Consider the following 24,293-nt stretch of genomic DNA (forward strand, 5'->3'; position numbering starts at 1 on the left):
ATCACTTCTGACCCAAGCACACTCTTTCTGTCCAAAGACGTGTAACAGTGGGCCCATGATTATATTCCCACTATCCTTAGACATCTGCCTTGAGATAAAAATGGCATGGCCTTTTAAAAACAAAATTATAGTGACAAGTGACAGTAACTGGAGGGCAAGACCACTGTATTTCAGAAGGCAGAATACACTCTAAATAAGTGTCAAACATATAGTACTTTTTCTTCTATAGCCAGAATTCATAGTTCTAAGAATCAAGGGGTGGAAATAGAAATAATTCCACTCACTATCACTCCTAATGGCGAACTTAAAATTGTTTTTCCTATTCTCATGACCTTATGTTTGCTAACCTAGAAATTTTTGTTCCATGGGGGAACTGGGTTTTTCCAGAAGGAGATACAATTAACATTACATTGAACTGAGACCTATGACTTTTCCTTTGTCAATTTGAGTTTCTGATGTTTTGAGTCAATAGGCTAAGAAGGGAATAAGATTTTTAGGAGCTATGATAGATCCATATTACCAGGAGAAAACTTCACTGATTTTCCACAACGGAGGAAGGACGGTTATGTCTGGAGTGCAGGAGATTGTTTAGGGCATTAGTTCTCAACCTGTGGGTTGTGAACCCTTGGAGAGTCAAATGACCCTTTCACAGGGATCACCTAAGACCATTGGAAAACACAGATATTTGCATTACAATTCATAACAGTTTGCAAAATTCCACCTATGAGGTAGCAGTGAAAATAATTTTATAGTTGGGGGTCACCACAAAATGAGGAACTGTGTTAAAGGGTCACAACATTAGGGAAGTTGAGAACCATTACTTTAGGACATCCTATAGTGTTGCTGTGTCCCATGATTAAGGTCAATGGAAAAATGCAATAACCCAGTCCAATCAGGATGACAATGACCCACTCTTCAGAGATGAAGATATATTTTACCCTTCTAGACAAAGAATTAAAACCCACTGACATGCTTTCTGGGGATTGAGGAAATAAAATATTGGTTTTAGAGGAAGATAGTTATAAATACAAGCAAAGTCCATTTTGCAGAAATGAGAATTATAACCAACAAAAGTTTTTGTGTCCTATTTTGCTAATAACATGTTTGTGTCTATGTGCACATATATTTATCCAATATTTTTGTTATTTCCTAATCATGGAATGTAGTGCCAACTGAGATAACAGTGATGAAGAATTTTAAATTTATATTATCATATTAGTTATGAAACATTAAAAGAATGTGTATTCCTTGAAGGATTTCACCACCTACTCTCAAAAGTTAATACTATGTTTCTGATTATATGTTCTTGTATTTCTTTTATTGTTATTTCAATATGCAGTGGTAAAATTGTCTAAGTTCTTTCAGAAATTAAAAAAATTGTGGAGTATATTTATCAAAGTTACTATTTAGCATTTACTCATATTTACTTGTCATTGTGTATTTTCTTTGTTAAATAATGAATTCTTTCCTCAAAAGGTTTTTGTGTTCTAATATGTGAATATTTTTGTTCTTTTTTCTTCAAATTTTCTGTCAGTTGCTTATTTAAATCTTTCTTTAAAGATCTATCTATCTATCTATCTATCTATCTATCTATCTATCTATCTATCTATCTATCTATCTATCTATTTATTACAGTGTTCTGTCTATGTGTATCCCAGCAGGCCAGAAGGGAGCAGCAGATCTCATTTGTTTGTGAGCCACCATGTGGATGCTGGGAATTGAACTCAGGACCTCTGGAAGAGCAGCCAGTACTCTTAACCCCTGAGCCATTTCTCCAGCCCTATTTAAATCTTTATAACATTGATTTGTCCCTTTCTGGCATTGGTAATATTCAGCCACCTTGGTTGGCTTACTCCTTGTGAGGTCATCTCCCTCAAAATTCTATTGTCATGGGAACCTTTATGTACACTCAGTAAGGCCAAACTTAGTCCAGTCTGGTAGTTCATCCTTTCCAGGTAAGATTATTTGTTAACATTTTTGGAGTTTTGGTGAAAAATAACTTTTATTTTACTTTTAAGAGTTCTAGTAGATTATACAGAGGTTTGATACAATTGTTTAGTTCATGTCTTCTGAGTGTAGCACCTTTTATATTTCATTCTGATTGGTTGGCCTATTTTTCAATAGTATCTCATGCCTACTTTTGAGTCTGTGATTACTCTTTCTAAATTACATTTTCCTTATTTCTTTCCTTACAATATATTTAATAACCAACTATGAGAATGTGTTATTTTCTGTTTGTGTTAAGATTTAGTATCTTAAATTGAAATACACTGGAGGAACTTGGGAACTTGGAGGCCATCTTATTTTTTTTTTCATTGTGAAGTCATAATCTTTTCCAAATTCATACTTTTTGTTACTTATATTCATATGAAAAGACTTTCCTGAATGTCTTTCTTGTCATTTTTCTCAAAATTTCATATTCTTGAGTTTGTATTTGTATTCAATATTAATCTAGGTCAGCCTTAATACGATATATGACTATATTTGTCAGACTATACTGTAAAGTCAGATTCCTCACAATCCTCAATTGTCCTGTCAAACTTATTAGACTCAATGTTTCCAATCTACCTTATCCTCTTAGATATTTCACCAGCAAGCAGGTGAAACATTGTTTAATGTTTTATTAGAATTTATAGACTCTTGTCAGTTTCTCAATTTATACTTGACTATACTTATGGAAGATTATATAAATACTGGTTTCTTTTTTTTTTTTTTTTTTTTTTTTTTTTTTTTTTTTTTTTTTTTTTTTGGTTTTTCGAGACAGGGTTTCTCTGTGTAGCTTTGCGCCTTTCCTGGGACTCATTTGGTAGTCCAGGCTGGCCTCGAACTCACAGAGATCCGCCCGCCTCTGCCTCCCGAGTGCTGGGATTAAAGGCGTGCGCCACCACCGCCCGGCGATACTGGTTTCTTTATTTTCATTATTCTAGCATACAGCATGATAATACTTTATTTTAAACTTCATTTTTAATTTTTTTGTATTGTTTGGTTCTATCAACACACCTTGAACATTATTATTTCATCATCTCTATATGCTGCATATATTTTGTCTTATAATATCTTTTACTTATTTTTCTTTATATATGTTTTTCAATTGGTATTTTTGAATTATTATACAATACTTACACACACACACACACACACACACACACACACACACACACACACATATATATATATATATGAGGTTTATTCAATTCTAGTATTCAGAGCATGTGTCTAGTTCGGTTAGTCTTTCTCAGGATGAGAAATGATTTCCTGAAAATTCAAACTTGGCCTGGGAAGTCACCTATAAAATAGCAGAATTATCTCAGGTCAGAATCATCTCATAACTTATCCATAACAGGTCATATAATTTATTCTTTAATTTTTGCATATATACTAGATTCATGTATATACCTGCATAATTTGAGCATTTTTGTTCTGATAAATATTATCTTCCCTTATTATTTATATTTTAATATCTATCCTGATCAAATTATTATATGCATGATTACTATTCATATTAGCACTACTATCACTATTATTATTATTTTACTATTTCATTAGTTTGTCATATAAATTTCATTTTCACATAAGTAAATTAATATTTTATTAATATATCTTATAAATTTCTTCTGCATATAAGTACATTAATATTTATCTATAATCATTCAATTTTCATCTATCATCTGAATAAATTATTTATTTACTGTTATTGCATGAACTAATATCATGTGACCATGTATAAACTTCGGTTAGGTTATTTTTTGTGCCACGTCACAAAGTCCATTAGGATTTTTCGTAATCTTACATTTTTCTGGCATCATGTTTATGACTTTTATTAGAATAATATTTATAAAATTTGAGAAATTATGTCACACAAATTTTGAATTTTACGTGAGAGAGATTGGAAGACAAAAATGCTTATAAAATTCTGGTGTTGAAATGTACCACATTAAATTATTAAGAGAGATAAATTTGTTGACATTCATAGATGCTACAAAAAATTTCTTGTCATCCAATGTGCTAACATTTAATGACAAATGTAAAAAAATCACATAAATATTTAATGTATAAAAATAATTGCTATAGTATTAAGAATTTACCAGAGTGAACTAAGTAACTTTGTGTATAAAGAGCTTAAGAGAAAATTTGAACCTATTTGAAAATTAATTTCACTGTTAAAGGGGAAAATTTACACACCTATACACAAATGTGCACACAGGAGCATGTTCATACATATAATCAAAATTATATTGGTTGCAACATTTCAAATTCAGTTGACAAACTTTCATTTTGATTTAACAAAATTTATTTATGATAAATATTTAACTTTTTGGTAGTGTCAATATTAAATTACCTCACTATAGGGTTTTATAATACTTGCCAAATTTCCTGAGAGAAATTGTGTGTAGATATCATTTATTCACAACATGAAAGCATAATATTGAATAACAAAATGATGTTGTAGCTCTTCAGGTATATGAATAAATAGAGTATATATATAAAATAGAGTATATATATGCATATATACATATATTTACTCTATTATCCATTTCAATTTATAGCATGCATTTGATAAGAGGATCATATTTTAAAGAATACTGAAACACTCTAAGTTTCAGATAATGGAAGACTACCAATTTATTTTCAGCTTTTCGCTTCATATTAAGGCAAATCAGCAGTTCCATGAAGCTATCGTCATCTATTGTTTTGGAATGTTAAAAGGTGAGTTTATGCTTTCTTAAATTATCATCAAAGGAACACTTGCAAACTGAACTAGAAGAAAAAGTAAGTTTAAACATCATTTGAAACATCATTTTTGTTGTAGTTCTGTTCAAGATTTATTTCTGCATAAGGAATGTCTAATAAAATCAAGATAATTTATTTTTAAGTAGATCAGACATCACAATTAAAATATCAAATAAAATTATCTGTCTGCACTGGACAGCCCTTGGTAGAACAATAATGCAATTAGCTTCTCCTGCTACTTCATAATGGTAAAATGTAGCCTTTTGAGAAAAATATTAAATACAAAGAAGTATTTAAAGTCATCCTTACTCTTCCCTGTGTAAATGATAAATACAAAACAATTGTTACTAATTTTTTTTTCATGAAAACATAGCACTTCAAGAGCTTGGTTAATCTGTAATGTGATTTTTTTACATAGACATAGAATATTTTATTTGATGTTAAACAACATAAATTTTGCACTCTTTTTTATTTTGAAGATATTTATTATTATTATTAATTGTTATTATTTATATTTGCATCCTGAGCAGTTTCCCCTCCCTCCTTTTCTCCCAGCCCCTCCCTGCCACCTCCTCTCTGCCACCAACAATCCACTCCTCCTTGGTTTCCCTTCAGAAATGGGTAGCCTCCTAGGGATATCATCCAAATATGGCATATCAAGTTGCAGTAAAAATAGGCACCTCTCCTTATATTAAGGCTGGAAGGGGCATACCAGTATGAGGAAAAGGGTCCCAAAACCTGCCCAAAGTGTCAAAAACAGACCCTTCTCCCACTGTTAGGAGTTTCAAAAGACTAAGCTGCTCAACTGTGGCATGTGCACAGGGCCTAGGTCAGTCCCATACAGGGTTCCCGGTTCTCTGTTCAGACTCTGTGAGCCCCTATGAGCCCAGGTTAGTTGATTCTGTAGGTTTTGTTGTAGTGTCCTTGACCCCTCTGGCTCCTACAATCCTTCCCCCTTCTTCCATAGGGTTCTCCAGGTTCTGTCTAATGTTTGGTTTGTGGGTCTCTGAATATGTTTCCATCAGTACCTGAATGAAGCCTCTCTGATGACAATTGAACTAGGCACCAATCTATGAATATAGCAGAATATCATTAGGAATCATTTCATTGACTTTTTTTTTACCAGTTGTATTTGGTTCTATCCTAGGACTCTGGGCTATTTAGACTGGTTCCTTTCCCTTAAGGTAGTATCAGGGGTGGGCTACCTCTTGTGGCATGGGTCTCAGTCATGGGTTGGCCACTCCCACAATTTCTGCACCATCTTTATCCCAGCACATCTTGTATGCAGGATAAATTGTAGGTCAAAGGTTATGTGGCTGGGTTGGTGTCTCAATCCCTCCCTCCCTGGAAGTCTCGCCTGGTTAAAGGAGATGTCCACTTCAGGCTCCATTTGCCCCACTGCTGGGAGTGTCAGCTAGGGTCACCTTCACAGATTCCTGGGAGTTTCCATTGCACTAGTTTCTATCTTGTCTCCAAGATGCCTCACCAATTTCAGTTGTCTCTCTCAGTACTCTCGCCCTCCATTCTCCCTCCATCTGATCCCTCCTGTTCCAATCACCACCCCTACACACCTCTTCTCCACTCCATTCCAGATGTCTATTCTAGTTCTCTCTTTCAAGGAGATTCATATATCTCACCCCCAGCTTTCCTTTTTACTTGGCTTCTTTGGGTCTGTGGATTTTAGCATGGTTTTACTTTACTTTCCAGCTAATATTCACTTATCAGTGAGGACATACCATGTGTGTCTTTCCGCGTATGGGTTTCCTCACTCAAAATTATTTTTTAGTTTCATCCATTTGCCTGAATATTTAATGATGTCATTGTTTTTAATAGCTGAATGATACTATGTTGTGTAAATGTACCACAGTTTCTTTATCTATTATTCAGTTGAAGGACATCTAGACTGTTTCAAGTTTCTGGATATAGAATAAAGCTGCTATGAATACAGTTGAGCAAGTGTCATTGTGGTGGGATGGAGTGCATTTTGGGTATATGGCTGGTTCTTGGGTAGATTGATTTCCAATTTTTCTGAGAAACTGCCGTATTGATTTCCAAAGTGGCTGTACAAATTTTCACTCCCGCCAGCCATGTAGGAATGTTCCCCCTTTTCCACATCATTGTCAGCATGAGCTGTCACTTATGTTTTTGATCTTAGCCATTCTGTCAGTTATAAGAGAGAATCTCAAATCATTTTTAATTTGCATTTCTCTGATGGCTAGGGATGTTGAACATTCTTCGTGTGCTTCTTGGCCATTTGAGATTCCTCCATTTAAAAATTTGGTTTAGGTCTGTAGGTCTATACTCCATTTTTTAATTGGATCATTGTTTTTTTTTTTATTTCTAGTTTCTTGAATTATTTATATATTTTGGATATTAGACCTCTGTCAGATGTGAGGTTGTTGAAAATCTTTTCCCATTCTGTTGGCTGCCGTTTTGTCTTATTAACTGTGTCCTTTGCCTTACAGAAATTTTTCAGTTTCATGAGGTCCCATAGCTAAAGCTTTCCTGGTTCAGCTCAGCTTCCACGGCCCTGTGGCTGTCCGCTTGGACTAACGTAAACACACAGAGACTTATATTACTTATAAACTGTATAACTGTGGCAGGCTTCTTGCTATCTAGTTTTTATATCTTAAATTAACCCATTTCTATTAATGTATATGTCGCCATGTGTTCTGTGGCTTTACCTGTTGCCTTTACATGTTGTTCCCTGGATGGCAGGCTGGCGTCTCCTGACTCAGCCTTCCACCTCTCAGCATTCACTCCTCTGCTTGTCCTGACTATTCTATACTTCCTGCCTGGCTACTGGCCAATTAGCATTTTATTTATCAATTAATCAGAGCAACACATTCACAGCATCCCCAGCAAGGTCCCACTTATTAATTGTCAATCTTTGTGCCTGTGCTATTGGTTCAATATGTTCTCTCTTTTGCCAATGTGTTTAAGACTATTTCCCACTTTCTCTTCTATAAGGTTCAGTGTATTTGGTTTTATGTTCAGGTCTTTTAATCCACTTGGGCTTGAATTTTGTGCAGAGTAATAGTTATATATCTATTTGTATTCTTCTACATACTGACATCCAATTAAATCAGCACCATTCGTTGAAGATGGTTTCTTTTATCCATCTTATATTTCCAGCTTCTTTGTCAAAAATCAGTTGTCTATAGGTATATGGACATATGTCTGGGTTATTTTTATTCCATTCCATTGATCAACCACTCTCTTTTTATGCCAATACCATGTGTTTTTTATTACTATAGCTTTGTAACACAGTTGGAGGTCAGGGATGGTGATACCTCTAGAAGTTCTTTTATTGTACAGGACAGTTTTACCTATTCTGTTGGGTTTTTGTTGTTTTGTTTTGTTTCTCCCTATGAAGCTGAATATTTTTCTTTCTAGGTCTGTAAAGTATTGTGTTGAGATCTTAATAGGAACTGAGTGGAATCTGTTGACTCTTTGTGGCAAACTGCCATTATCACTAAGTTAATCCTGCTTATCTATGAACATGAAAGATCTTTCCATCTTCTCATATATTCTATTTCTTTTGTCAAAGACTTGAAGTTCTTCTCATATAGGTCTTTCACTAGTCTGGTTGGAGTTACCCTAAGATATAATATTTGTGGTTATTGTTATTTCAATTATTATTTTCTCAACCCTTTTGCCATTTGTATATAGGAAGGCCACTGAATTTTTTTTAAATCAATCTTGTATCCAGCCACATTGCTGAAGGTGTTTTTCACCTGTAGGAGATCACTAATAAATTTTTTGGGTCGCTTATATATACTATTCTATCACCTACAAATAGAGGTACTTTGACTTCTTCCCTTCCAATTTATATACCTTTGATCTCCTTTAGTTGTCTTATCTCTCTAACTACAATTTCAAGTAAAATATAGAATAGATATGGAGAGAGTAGACATCCTTATCTTGTTCCTGATTTTAATGGAGTTTCTTTGAGTTTCTGTACATTTAATTTGATGTTGGCTATAGATTTACTGTATATTGCCTTTATTATGTTTAGATATTTCTCTTAAATCTACAATCTTGCTAAGACATATCATGAAGTGGGTCTTGGATTTTATCAAAGGTTTTTCTTCAGGATATAATGAAATGATTATATTTTTTTTCTCCCAGTTTGTTTATATGTTGAATTACATTGACAGATTTCTATATGTTGAACCATCCCTACATCTCTGAGATAAAGCTTACTTGACCATGGTAGATGATCTTTTTGATGTGTTTTTGGATTTGGTTTGCAAATAATTTATTGAGTGTTTTTGCATAAAGCTGTCTGGCCCTATGTGTGTGTGTGTGTGTGTGTGTGTGTGTGTGTGTGTGAGAGAGAGAGAGAGAGAGAGAGAGAGAGAGAGAGAGAGAGAGAGAGAGAGAGAGAGAGAGAGAGAGATATTGGGAGACTTAATGAATGTTTCTCTTTCCTCATGGGTTATAGATCTATTTAGATTGTTTATCTCATCTTGATTTAACTTTTTTAAGTGGTATCTATCAAGAAAACATTCCATTTCTTTTAGATTTTCCAATTGTGTGGAGTATAGGTTTTTGAAGTATGACCTAATAATTCTGTATACTTCCTTGGTGTTTGTTTCTATGTGTCCATTTTCTCTTCTGATTTTGTTAATTTGGATATTGTCTCTCTTTTAGGTAACTTGATAAGAGTTGTCTATCATGTTGATTTTTTCAAAGAACCACTCTCTGTTTCATTGATTCTTTGTATTGTTTTATTTTTGCCATTTATTTTTTAAATTTCAGACCTCACTTTGGTTATTTCTGCCATCTACTCCTCTTTGCTCTGTTTGCTTCTTTTTGTTCTAGAGCTTTCATGTGTGCTGTTAAGTTGCTAGTATGAGATCTCTCCAATTTCTTTATGCAGGCACTTAGTGCTATGAACTTTCCTCTTACCACCGCTTTTTATTATATCCTGTAAGTATGTTGTGTATTCATTTCCCTTGAATTCTAGGAAGTATTTTATTTCTTCATTTCTACTGTTACACAGTAGTCATCCAGTAGAAAGTTGTTCAGGTTCCATGAGTTTGTAGGCTTTTTGTTGTTTTTGTTGTTTAAATCCAACTTTAATTCATGATGGTCTGATAGGATGCAGGGGATTATTTCAATTTTCCTTTGTCTGTTGAGACTTCTTTGTCACTGAGTATGTAGTCACTGCTCCATGAAGTGCTGAGAAGAAAGTATATTCTTCTGTGTTTGGGTGAAGTGTTCTATAGGTATCTGCTAGGTCCTTTTGATTCATAACATCTGTTAGCTCCAGTATTTCTCTGTTTAGATTTGTCTGGATGGTCTGTCCTTTGGTGAAACTGGGGTATTGAAGTGTCTTACTATCACTGTGTGAGGGTCAAGTGTGATTTAAGCTTTAGCAGTGTTTCCTTTACAAACATGGGTGACCTTGTGTTTGGGGCATAGATATTAAGAATTGAAAAAAACACATCTTGGTTGATTTTTCCTTTGATGAGTATGAAGTGTTTTTCTCCATCTCTTTTGATTACCTTTGACTTGAAGTCTATTTTTTTATATTAGAACAGATACTCCAGCTTGTTTCTTAGGTCTATTTGCTTGGAAATATTTTCCCAAATTTTTCCTCTGAGGTAATGTGTATTTTTTATGTTGAGGTATGTTTCTCATATGTAGCAGAAGGGTGGATCCTGTTTTCAGATCCATTCTGTTAGTCTTTGTTTTTTTAATGGGGGATTGAGTCCACTGATTGTTAATTCCTGTTATTATGTTGTTCTTGGTGGTGTTGGTAGTGTGTTATGTGTTTGTGTGTATGTATGTGTGTGTATGTTTCACTTTTTAAGGTTATGCTGGTGTGAGATTATTTATTGTCTGTATTTTTTTGGTGTAGTTAACCTCCTTGAGTTGGAGTTTTCATTCTAGTATGTTCTGTAGGACTGGATTTGTGGATAGATATTGCTTAAATTTGACTTTTCATGGAATATCATGTTTTCTCACTCTATGGTGACTGCAAGTTTTGTTGAATATAGTAAACTGGGCTGGCATCTGTGTTATGTTAGAGTCTGCAGGACATCTGTCCAAACCCTTCTGGCTTTTTAAGTCTCCATTGAGATGTTGAATATATAATTCTAATAGGTCTGCCTTTATATGTTACTTGGACTTTTTCTTTCACAGCTTTTAATATTATTTCTTTGTTATGTGTGTTTAGTGTTTTGGTTATTATGTGGTGAGAGGACTTTCTTTTCTGGTCCAATCTATTTGATGATGTTAGTTTCTTGTACTTTTCTTGGCATGTCCTTTTTTAGGTCAGGAAAATTTTCTTCTGAGTTTGTTAAAATAATTTTTTTGGGCCTTTGAGCTGAGATTCTTTTCCTTCTTCTATTTCTATTATTAGGTCTGGTCTCTTCATGGTGTCCCAGATTTAATGATTTCATGAATATTTTGTGTCAGGGATTTTTTTTGTATTTAATATTTTCTTTGACCGATTTATCTATTTCTTTTATCATATCTTCAATGCCTGATAGTCTCTCTTCCACCTCTTTTATTCTATTGTTGATACTTGTCTTTGTAGTTCCTGTTCACTTACCTAGATATCCCACTCCCAGAATTCCCTTAGTTTGTGTTTTCTTTATTGCTTCTATTTCCATTTTCATTTCTTGTACATTTTTTTTTCATTTTCTTCAACTGCTTGTCTTTTTCTTGGCTTTCTTTAAGGGATTCATTAGTTTTCTCTGTTTTTTGTTTTTCCCTCAGTTTCTTTAGGGATTGATTAATTTCCTCTTATGGATCCCTCTATCATCTTTATAAAGTTTGTTTTAAGATTATTTCTCATACTTTAGTTATGTTGGAATGTTCAGGTCTTGCTGTAGTTGGATGGCTGGGCTCTGGTGGTGATACATTGCCCTGGCTATTGTTGATTGTGTTCTTACATTGGCATTTAAGCATCTGGGTTTGGGACAATTATAGGTGTAGGTGCCCATTTCTGAGTTTGTCCTTGTTGAATTGGTGTTTTGTTCCTTGTTTTTTGTTTCCTCTCTGGTTTTCTCATCTGAGTCCTCTGGGGTTCAGGGTGCTTGTATGCCCTTTGGGGATCTGGTTGTTTGTGTGGCCTCTGTGGGAGCATGGAGTTTCTACTCAAGGTGAACCCAGGTGGGATAGGGTGATAAGGAGAGGAGGGACTATTTGGGTTTGGCTGGGTGGGTTCTGGGGGAGTGTTGTTGGTCTAGGAGGGTGGGTCTTACCTTGGGATCTGGGTGCTGGCCTGGCTTCTGATGGAGAAGGGGGCTTTGCAATGTTAATTTTAGTTGTATTTGGGATCAAACATGGGAAATAATGACTGCTGGGTAAATGAAATACCATTCAGCTACACATCAGCTAGTAGATGCTTCAAAAAAGTTATGTGCAAGAAACTGTACAATATATTTTTTACATATGACCTAATAGATTCAAATAAGACAGTCACAGATTAAGCAATATTTTTTACTGCAAATTAACATATGAAGGGTCTAAATCATAATCCAGATAAATAGTTTTCTTAAATACAGTTAGCATGTAAAATCTTCTACACAGAACCTTTGGGGAAAAATAGGATCATATGCTTATATGAGGGACAAAGAAAGGATGTTCATTTCTACTGATGTCTGGAAATTCTTTTATGAAGTACAATCATTTGGGCTGGAGAGATAGCTCTGTGGTTAAGAGCACTGGTTCCTCTTGCAGAAAACTCAGGTTCAGTTAACATGGTAGCTAAAGACCATCTGTAATTCCAGATTAAGTACCCAAAACCCTCTTTTTACCTCTATGGGGACTACATGCACATGGCACACTGACACACATATTGACAATTTACCCATACATATAATTTTTAAGTAAATAAATTTTAATATAAAAAACAATAACACACACGTACCACATGATAAAATGCTCTTATGGGAGGGAAGGTGAGAAGGAATTAGGAGGAGTAGAGTGAGGGGAACTATAATCAGGATATATTGTGTGAAACAAAACTATTTTCAATAAGAGAAAAAATGAATTTAAAATTAAGAATAAGTTTGTGTTACTCTGTGTGACATGAAGTTTACCTAAGTCTCTCTTTTTGTATACAGAGTCTCAAAAGCCATTTACAAAGGAGACTTGATGCAGGTTAGAAAATTTGTAAGAAAATCATCTATAATTTGGTAAGTCTTTTTATTATATATATTTATATACATATACAAGTACACATATTTGTGTATAAAACACAAACACCACATATTGACAATGTGTGACACAGATTAGCAGTTAAATGTAATTTTAGCTATTAGTAGAGTTGACATTCTGCTATAAAATTATATGTATTCAATATTTTGATTATTTTGCACATGTATGCATGTGTGTATGTGTAGTTATATACACTAAAATACATGAACCACAGTCATTTCATCTGTTTGTATTTGCTTCTTTAAAGTTTTATCATGAAAATTCCAACAATATTTTTATAAACTAATGTATTGAAGAAATCACATACTTTTCTAATCTCAAACACATTCATTTAATATTTCCTTCTACAAATATAGTTTTACTACATCTGTGTATAAATATATACACCAACAATTAACAATGTGTTATCTTGTTTAATTTTTAAATGTGATTTTCACCATAAGTAGAAATACCATGCTATAAAATTATAAATCCTTTTACTCAATATTTTGATTATTGATACCTCCTTATATTGGCATGTTAATTTATCTTCTATTATCACATTTTCAGTGAAAAGATGAATATAGCATTTTGAAGTACTTTTTACTGTAAGACTATTTTTAGCATGAGCATCTAGATAAATGTTTCTTGATACAATTAGACATGTATTTCTCTTCTTAGAAATTTGGCACTAAGGTCTAACGTATTGGCTTAGTGATATTTACCACTAAGGTCTAGGGCTATTGCATGCCAGTGTGTACAAGGCTTTGCATTTGATCACCTGAGTTACAAACAGTATTTTTAAACTCTCAGGTAAAGAGTTTAGAAAGTTGTTATATATTTATCAAGTTATTTAAAATCTGATTCTGCCACTTGACATTTACATTAGCTTAATCCCTTATTTGCTCATTCCAGTCCATATAAGGATTGGTTAATTGATTAGTAAAATTTCCAGACTAGTGTCAATTAGTATCAATATAAATCCCCAGTAACTGAGACTAAGAATTGTGCTAGTCAACACTTAATATTGTTAAAACCTTTATTACTTTCTTGTATCATGAGTAGAATAATGTCATAGATACTTATACTTTTCTCAAAATTAAAAAAATGATTTGTCCTTAATTCAATATGCACATTTATCTCTTTCACATCTAGCATTTATTTTCTGACTATGTATTCTGATTGATTTTCAGTACCATTTTGTATTCAACATAATATCTTGTAAGTTTTTTCCATTGATCTTTTGATTATCATTTTAATGTTATTCAAAAAAGGGAGGTTTTAACACCTAAAATATGACACAAGTCCTACTAGGCAATGCAAGTACACAATGGACAGACAACATGTTTGACATAAAGATACCTGGCAGGGGAAGCTGACAATAGGAGTCAATGATAGAGTAGAATTGTCACTTAAAAATAATAATATAGATGATAGAGAAAAGAACAAAATATCAAACAGAAAGCTTATGCAGTTAATCATCCAGTGATGAGCTCTGTTACAAGGTGATGTTGCAATTAAGATTTAAATATGATTTGAAAGATTAAAGACTACACTAGAAAAGTTGACTTTCAACTATATGCTGTAGTGCAACCCTAAATGCATACATATGATATGAGCAATGAGAAATGAGCTATGCGTTTGTGTGTGTGTGTGTGTGCTTGTGTATATGTGTGCATGTGTCTGTGTGTTTGTTTGTGTAACAATAAAAATTAAGAGATCATGAATTTGAGAGGAAGTGGAAGGCATGAGGTTAGATGGAGTGGGGAAAAAGGGGGGTGATGTAAATACACTGTTCCTGTAGTAAATTGTCTATCTTTATACCTATATTCATTTCTGATATAGTTGATATAGAAACACTTAGTAAATGGTCAATATTCTGCTATTTTATCATTTTGCTACTTATAAAACTTAAGATAAGTGTAAGTGCATACACCTATTTAGGAATTATATGTAATAGGTGATAAAAGTATACAAAAAGTCAGTTAAGAATAATATTTTACAATTTGTTTCTGATTAAATAGCTATATAATAAGAATAACTTAGGTATTTCTTTAGACACCTGAATATAAAAACAAGTTTCTATAAAGAAATAAAGGAGAAAGTGTAGATGTTACTATCTTAGAAGTAAAAAAAGGAGATGTTAAGTAGAAAAAGAAAGTTTATAAGCGTGTATATGTGTTTGGGGCCCAAAAGACAAATACATGAGACAAGGACCAAGCAAGAGATGGACTAGTTTAACAACAGCATGGTAAATTAGAAAAAAATGCGAGAGAGAAGGTATAGCATTTCAGTCAGTACTTATTAATACCATAATAGAAATGCAGGAATGAAATTAAAAATGGCATTAAATACTTGGCAAGCTTTAGGAAAATCAGTACGTATTTATAAAATTCCAGTACAGTTCAATCTAGGCTGTGCAGGTGCATGCCATTAATCCAAGCACTAAGGAGGCAGAAGCAGGTGGATATCTGTGAGTTTGAGGCAAGCCTCTTCTAAAAAGTGAGTTCCAGGGCAGCCAGAGTTGTTATACAGAGAAACCCTGTCTTGAAAACACAAGCAAACAAAGTAAAATATAGTTCAAACAATAAAATCCGGATATTAATAGATAAACAGATTGAATAAGTTTCAAAGGACTATGAGTTATTCATTTGATGATACTAAGGTGGCTTATGGTTACATAAACACTGAAGCGAGGAGATAGCATTGTATATTTGAGGAGTGATTAGCGGCTATTTCAGTGGTATTCCAAGGTATGAGTCTAAATTATATTGCATACAGAAAGAATACTGTGGATAGAATGAGTTCAAAGAAGTATGCATTAATAACTTAATATGTAGACTCCTACAAGAGGAGGTGGACCCAGGAAAGAATGTCAGTCAAAACAATCTTTAAGGGGCTCTAAACAGAAATGGGGTGGTTTTTTAGAATTAAAAGAAGAATATACATTATATCTCAACAAATGTGGATCTCAAAACAGTACTCAAACAAGTAACTGAGGTTTTTGTGCAGACCATTTTATAAATGAGCATGGGGGACCCATGTAAGTGATGGGAACCTTCTGCAGTTGAATTAAGATATTTTTTGTAAACTCTAAATTTACTAAAATCCCATAAATTGAACACATGGAATATGTGATTTTTTTATACTTTTATCAGTATATACTAATTATACATTATGGGTTTCATGGTAATTTTTCAAAAATGTAAAAATTGTTTTATTTTATTCTCTCCTTGTTATACTCTTATCTCCTCCCATTTCCCCCAATATCACCTTTCCAATTTAGTCCCCATAATGGTTCCATGTCTTTTTATTTGATGACTCAGACAGCTACTTGCTATTCTAAGATATATATTTTAAAATTCTTACTGAAAATAGCAAACACTGTTAAATGCAGTATCTTTAGAGACTTAGATAACTATATTTTTGCAATAATAATTAGGAAACAACAGCTGGTACTGGTGAAAAACAATGATTCTGGGTTTGGAAGAATAAGAGTTGTTTATAAATGTCATAAGATTACTTAAAATGATAAACTTTCTTTTGAAAATGTTGTGGTTGTTTTCATACAGTCTGTATAATTTGAATTTACCTTGTGCTCATGTAAGGATAGGTAAATCGGTGAAACTCTAATATATTCTCAGGAAAATTAATTAATTATTTCATTGTCTACCAATTATTTTTGAAACAAATTGCCTTTAAAGTGTTTATTCTTCTCACACAGTAATATGCTAGAAGACAACTACAAGCAGTATTTTAGTCTTGGGGCTGCTGCTGAATAATCTGCAAATCATCTGGATTGCATATACTTCAAAATCAACAATGACTTCCAAAAGACAATACATTCTATATCCAAATAGGCCTTTGCAAAGGGAAAACCATGCTACCAATCTAAATTCAAGAGGAAGGGTTAACTTTACATCAAGTTGCAAGTTAGAGAATAATGTCATTGTTAGAAAGCCAGAAAACCGTGAACTAACTCATAACTGGATTCTCTCGATGCATAAAAACATAGCCAAAGTTTCTGAAGTGGAAATTTCTGTTCCTCCTAGTCTACACAAAGCCCTATCTGATTCTAAAGAGTCTTTGATAAGTTCAATCATGGAAGAATGTGGCAAAGTCTATATTCATTTTCCAAGTAGTAAATTGGGCCTTCAAAAAGTCATTGTTAGAGGCCCTGCAAAAAATGTTGAAAGGGCTAGGAACAAACTTCTACAACTTGCAGAAGAAGAGCAAGCCAGGAGTTACTCCGTGGTTGTCCCTGTAAAGTCAAAATATCACCATTTTCTTATGAGTGAAAATGGTGGAAATCTTCATAAAATTTGTGAAAAGACAGGGGCACGCATCATTTTCCCTACCTTTAAGAACAAGGATCAAGAATCAGTAACCATCATAGGAACAGAAGAGGCTGTAAAAGAAGTGCAAAAAGAGGTAGAGGTTTTACTGAAAGATCTGGAGAATGTGGTGGAGGATAGCATACTGATAAACCCCAAATTCCACAATTACTTTATCATGCAAAGGGGACAGCTTTTACGAGAAATAATTAAGGAATATGGTGGTGTGTTTATTACCTTTTCATATGCAGGAAAACAGAGTACAAAAGTCACAATAAAAGGAGCAAAAGCTTGTGTTGAAGCAGCAAAGAAACATATTCAAGAGATATTTGAGCCCTTGCGTTCCGAAGTCACAACACGGTGTGTTATTCCCCCCAAATTCCATCCTTTTCTCATGGGACCAATATGCTCTAGAATTCAACAAATTGCAAGAGATTGTAAGGTTCAAATCAAATTTCCAGACTCAGAAAAACCAACTACAAACACACATCTAGAAGTTCAGGAAAATGGGAAAGAAAAAGGAGAAAATATCACTAAAGTATCTGCTTCGACTTCTCCAAACAAAAGTGACACCATGTCTCTTTCGGACAAAGCAGAAAATAGTAGCACGGCAGCCACCCAAGCTCTGGAGTCTCTTGTTCCTGTCACCGCTAAAGTCCAAGTACCTTTTCACCTACATCCATATATCATTGGGCACAAAGGAAGTGGGTTACGCAAGCTAATAAAGGAATTTGAAGTTCATGTTCAGGTATCACAACCCGGAGGAAATTTTCATATCATATCCATTATGGGCCTTGAAGCAAATGTAGAACAAGCCAAGATGAAATTGCAAAAACAAGTAAAAGCTTTACAAATGGAAATAGAAAACCGGACATTAAGAAATTTTAGGCAAACATTCAGTTTAGATCCCAAATATCATTCCAAGATCTTTGGTAATAAAGGTATACTTATTTCCCAGATTTGCACAGAATATAATGTCACTGTTCATTTTTCAAATAAAATAAGAAATCCAATGCAAGATCAAATTACCATTTCGGGTTCTAAAGACAACATCCTAAGAGCTCGAGATGCAATAATGAAACTTCTCCGTAAGATTGAAAAAACAGTTTCCAAAGAAATCCCACTGAACCATCAGGTTTGTTCCAATATTATTGGATTTGGTGGACAATCCATCCATAGAATCATGGAAAAATTCCAAGTAGACATCCGTGTACCTTCAAAAGGAATCTGTACTAATTCTAGCATCATTGTGAGTGGATCATCCTGTAATGTACAAGACGCAATTGACTATATCTTGGCTCTTGAGAAACATTTCCTGTCTGTTGGAAAGAATGAACCTCCACTGGAGCATGTTAAGCGTGGTGGTTCTGGCTGCATAGCTGCAAAGACACCTAAGAGTTTTAGGAAAAGAAATACTCTTCATCATGCAAAATCCACCCCACATCCTCCACATGTGGACAATTCTGAAGATTTTCCCAAACTGAAACATCAAGTATCTCCTAAACCTCACCCTTGGAGACCATAATAACGACGGTTAAAACAAATAAATGGAAATTGTCCCAAACTGATTATCTGAGACTGCTGTCAAATTTTATTATAAAATCGATGTAGCTATTGAATGACTGATACAATTCTGACATCTTTGCCATCATTACACTGCTTAGACACTACCTAATATTGCAGTGAAAATGAGGGATTTGGGCTTGAATGCTTGTAATATGTAGCAGCAACTTAGTTATGATTTCCACTCAGGACTAGATCCTGACACTTTTAAACATATTCTGTTAAGTTAGTCCATTAACACAAGCTTTCTAATTTTCGTGGTATATTAGTATGTCATTTCTCACTTTTACTATGTCACAAGAAAGTTACTGTTATATCTTTACTAAGTCATATCCCCTTTGCTTCACAAAAGTGCAATCAAAAATTTTTTTATCTGTTTCCTCCATTACTTCTAATTAACTTTCATAACAGGAAAGTGCCTTGTTCACACAAGTCATGGCTTACAACATAGGAGGAAACACAAGTTGTGGTTAGTTTACTAGGTGTTGATGTGCTTTTGCAGTAGTTGCACATCAAATACAGTATACCAGTAGTAATCTAGAGGACCACAAATGCTAAAGACCATCAGATTGTGTTAATGGAGTTGTTTTTTTCAGATTATGGTCCTATCATTGAGGGACTTGAGAATTTTATAATTTTGTTTTAGTAATCTAGACACATCCTTTAGAAATCTTCCTTGAAAAATAATTGAACCCAAGAACAGATTGTTTTCATCTTCCTTCCAGTGAACTCTTAGGACTGGTAAATTCTATATTAATTGTGTCAAGTTTGTTTGATTGTTTTCTTTTGTTCATTTATTTTTTACTGTCAGTCATTACTAAAAGGGTTATTGCTACAGCTATAGCTGATATCTGACTTACAAATCCATATTCTCTAGTATTTACCTTATTTCTATTGAGCTAATTGCCCAAGTCTTGTTATTTTATCAGGAGTAACTTTAATCCACGGAGTGGTCAGCATAATGCATGCATACCAAACTCCAGAACAGCTCTACTTTGAAGTCTTAAAGCTGGCTCAGGTGTGTTCTATATTGTACCTGTACCAAAGCTGTATGCCAGCAGTCCCACTGAGCTTTTTTTTTAATCCTCCCACAGATGTTTAACCCAAGATCATTGCTTATAGGGGAAAGATTGGGAAGTTGTCGCCTAGCAAAGATGTTGAGTAGAACTTAGGTTATCTCAGTCTTCTGTACACCTGCATATGGTCTTTCCAAAATACTGTAAGTGGATGTCTAGCACCACACAGAATTTAATATCTTTATACTGTATTTTATTTTGGTTTTCTTCTAGCATTTCTAGTACATACTTTGTTTACTAAGGTGCAAATTCTGACACTCTCACTTATATCATCCTGCCAAGGTACTACCTGACAAAAATAGGAATGGATAGCAATTTGGGGAGGAATACTGTTATAAGGTAACATCATTTTTTTCTTTTTAAATTTTATAATTCATTTTTGAGACAAAGTTTCATGTAGTCAATACCTGCTTTAAGCTCCTGATTTTCTTACTTCAACTTCCCTCATGTTGGAATGATAGTCATGTGCCACTATGCCTGACTACAAATGTGAATTTTCAATTTTTATGAGCCTTTACATCCACAAGGAGTTGGCACAAAATGGAATATTAATAGCAATAAAAAAATTAAAAATTATTGAGATGACCAAAAATTGAAAAATAAACCTCTGTCAAGCTTTTTTTCTTTCTTAACTCTTGAGCTCACAAGAGTTAAAGAGTAATCCCCTAGTGGCATTTCACTATCATTTATCAAGTTCAGATGTTGTGAACCATTCTTCTTCAGTGTACAATTTCTCTGAGCAATTATCTCTCTGTGCTTTCCACTCAAGGTGAGTTTGGTTTCAGTAAAAGAACCTCTTTACTATCTTTTACAAGTAGCTATTATAATCATCTCAAGCCATAAACTTAAGGAAAAAGTTAGCTGTGTGTCAGGAGGTTAAAATAAATGTGTAACTTTCAACAGTAGTCTTTGTTTTCAGTAGTGAATGAACCAAGAGGCAACAGCTGAGCCCTAAAACCTTTTAATACCTGGCATGCAGGCTGGGATTGTCTTCCTGGCTTGTGTGTTGGCTTGGGGAGGATGTAGCTGTCAAGAGTGGTTTAACGATTGTGTATGAGCAGGGAGGGTATTCTGGGTAGAGGTAGTTCTTTTACAAAAGAGGGATCGATATGGTAGAGAGGGCTTGGTATCCAGTCTTGATAAAGGGCAGTTATTGGAGAGAACAGAAGGAATAAAAATGAAGTAATGCATAGAGTCATATAAATGGATTCACTTTCTAGAAAACAGCCTGAGTTCATGTCAAAATATTTTAAATTTCCTTTGGGTTATTTCTCCAGAACTGCACAGCACTTTGTAAACACATGTGAGATAAAGTGTTTTTCGAATTTTTTTCAGTGTATTTATACACATGTGCACGCCATATGTGTGTAGGTTCATGTGTATGCACTTATATGTGCAGGATGAGAGGACAAACATGTTATTCCTCAGGTTTTGTCCACATGTGCTTTGTGACAGTTTCTCTTACTGGCCTAGTTCTCACTGATTATTCTAGGGCAGGTGGCCAACAAGTCTCAAGGACCTGCATGTACCTGCCTCCCCATTATCGGTGTTATAAGCATGTGTCACTATGCCTAGCTTTGTAACATTAGTTCTACAGATTGAACTCAGGTCTTCACAGTTGCACAATAAGGGCTTTACTAACTTTGCTATCTCTTCAGGCTGATAAAATTATTTAGACATCCTTAAAATTTTACTAATTGCTAAATTCGTTTTGAAGCTCCATATATTTTGACTTTAAATATATATTAAGGAGCTTGGGGAATGGCTCAGCAGTTAAAGTACTTCCCGTGCAAGCAAATGCTGGTGGGCACGGGGTCCTGTCTGTAATTTAAGCCTCAGAAATGGAGAGATGGGGATTCCTAGAGCACAGTAATCAGCAAAACTAGCCATATTTGTGAGCTGAGTTTGATTGAGACACCTTATCATAATGCATGAAGCAGAACAGAGATTACAATTCCTGACATGAACCTCAGGCCTTCATATGCACACACTTATAACACACACACACACACACACACACACACACACACACACACACACACACGGAAAAATAATTATTTATGTAGTATTTATTAAAATATATAAATTTTCCTTTGATGCATCATATTTCAGTGCTGAATCAATATCTAATACTATTTAAAATATAATATCAATGAAACTAAACAAAGGAAACATTCCAAAGACAAATTAAACTGCAAGGAAGTAAGACAAAAGTTAAAAGTCTGTAATATGTTAAAAAACCAAATTCACAGGCTAGAAGGGTGGTTTAGTGATTAAGAGCACTTGCTGTTCTTGCAAAGGACGAGGGTTTTTTCTCTGTACCAAACACACAATGACCCAAAGTTCACTTCCAGTGGATCTGATATCCTCTTCTGGTCTTCACAGGTACTGCACATAAATGTCATGCCAAACATACATTTAGGCAAAACACCTATACACATAAAATCAACTTAAGAAAAAAAAACAATAATAAATCCAAAATCAAATCTTAATGGCTTTGTGAGTTAAAAATCCAAATTCTCTATCATCAGCTACAGAATGGACTATAAATTTCCTGATTGGTTTTACTCACAGACACATTAAATTATTGCCTGTTTAATGATCAAGGCCAGTGAAAATCATCAAACTGGCAAGACTTTGACTCATTAGACAACTGAGAAACATTCACTTGTGAAGGCAAAGCAATCAAAGTCACAGTAATCCCAGAGCATGTCCAATCACTTTACCACAAAATCCCAAAAGGAATCCTCAGCCTTGCTCCACCTTCAGCAGCCCAGCTTGAAATGTCTATAGTTTTTGCTTCTTAATTCATGAGCTCAGAAAGAAGAGGAAATGCAAAACACAGATATCTCTCTGCCCATGAGGATTAGGAAGCTGGGGCTGGTTATCTTTCATAATGACCATTATTAGACAAAACAGATATGGGGCCACCATGATCAGACTTTGAATTTGTAATACAACTATGAAATACAGATTGTCATATCAGAGGTATCATGGGGGTTGAGGGAAGGAGGAAGAAAGAGAGTGCAATCCCTTAAAAACCTGGACAAAAGGCTTCAAGACAGATAGCTTAAAATGTAAGAATAGGAAATTATCTTACATGTACAGAACATGAGGGTGTGGAGGCTTATGAAGAAAGTACTTTCAGAGAAATGCCTAGGAAAAAAGGCACTTTAAGACTTCTATAGATATTCAGTGGCTGGCAGGAAGTACTACACATAATTTGTTCTAGTTTAGGATAGCTGACAAGGAGCATCCCCAAAGCAGGTGCTGAATTATGACCGTAAACTTGCCCTGCACATTTGTAAGGGGAGAGTTTGGCTTCAAACACCCTACCATACACTTGCCACACTGACTACCCCTACTATCACTGAGGGCTGTCAATGGGCTGACTGGGTGATCATGGCCTGATTTCTGGAAGCGAAATAGAGGCAAATAGTTTATGATGTAACACACTGGTATGTTTCCCTCTGAACGGCATACATGACACATAAACTTCCTGAGTTATAAGTAGTGTTTTAAAAAAAAAAACACTACAAGAAAAATGCATCATCAGTTTGCTATTTGCCTGAATCCAAATGTGGACAAGGATTTCGAAAAGTCGTCATTTTCCTACAATTTTGTCCCTGTGTTTCAAAGTTTTCCAAATCAGGCAATACCTCCGCCGCCGCCCGCCGCCCGAGCGCTCCTCCTTGCAGCCCTGCAGTTATATGTTATGTAGAAGCCATGCTTGCAAGGAGCCACTGGAGCAATGTGACAAAAGAAATCCACGAACCCACCAGAAGCATGAGAAAATGTTCCCCCATACCATCCTTCCTGAGTTGTTCCAGCCATAACTCCAGGTGTTCACAATCCTCTTGAACAGTATGTATACTGTGAGTGTTGCAATAGTCACAATTTCTACCCATGAGTTTTCAACCTAATAATCATTGTTCCAGGATCAAAGGGGACTGACTGGGTGTGTGCAAACCTTACAAGCCCACAGAACGAAATGGGAAATCACCAAGCAAGGAAATGAAAAGGCAAATTCCCATCAGTGAAATGTGATGAAAGATTTTAAAAAGAGAAGCTTTCGATTCTGTTCCTACCCAGAAATTTTTGACATTATCTTACAGTGGCTGTTTGATGACCAGGCTGCTACCTCCTTTGTGTATGAGAGTTAAAGGGACAGACACAAAATAGCCTTCTAGAGCCTGAATGGCAGTTTGCCACTTTCTGAGCTTTCATACCAACACGGCCAGCAATAACTCTAATATACATGGAAGCCCATTGAGAACTCATTGAGCATACTAAATTTCAGAGTTACCAAACAAATGACTACATTCCAATTCACATTATCTGTTTACTGAATGTATTGTGCCTATGTGATATAACCTAGACCACAGAACAAAGAGGTGGGTTTTTGAGATAATGCAGACATTTCCAAGGCTAC

At 34.7% G+C, this 24,293-nt stretch overlaps 1 pseudogene across 1 annotated transcript; it reads left to right on the forward strand.

Annotated features, from left to right (window-relative positions):
* The first annotated feature begins 1,889 nt into the window (after positions 1–1,889).
* On the forward strand, positions 1,890–18,790 carry LOC102903626 (vigilin pseudogene; annotated as a pseudogene). The gene is made up of 4 exons (XR_013048023.1): positions 1,890–1,955; positions 4,634–4,707; positions 12,816–12,887; positions 16,613–18,790. The product of XR_013048023.1 is annotated as a vigilin pseudogene (transcript).
* The last annotated feature ends 5,503 nt before the right edge of the window (positions 18,791–24,293 follow it).

This window comes from Peromyscus maniculatus, chromosome X (genome assembly GCF_049852395.1).
Source record: "Peromyscus maniculatus bairdii isolate BWxNUB_F1_BW_parent chromosome X, HU_Pman_BW_mat_3.1, whole genome shotgun sequence".
Taxonomy (NCBI): domain Eukaryota; kingdom Metazoa; phylum Chordata; class Mammalia; order Rodentia; family Cricetidae; genus Peromyscus; species Peromyscus maniculatus.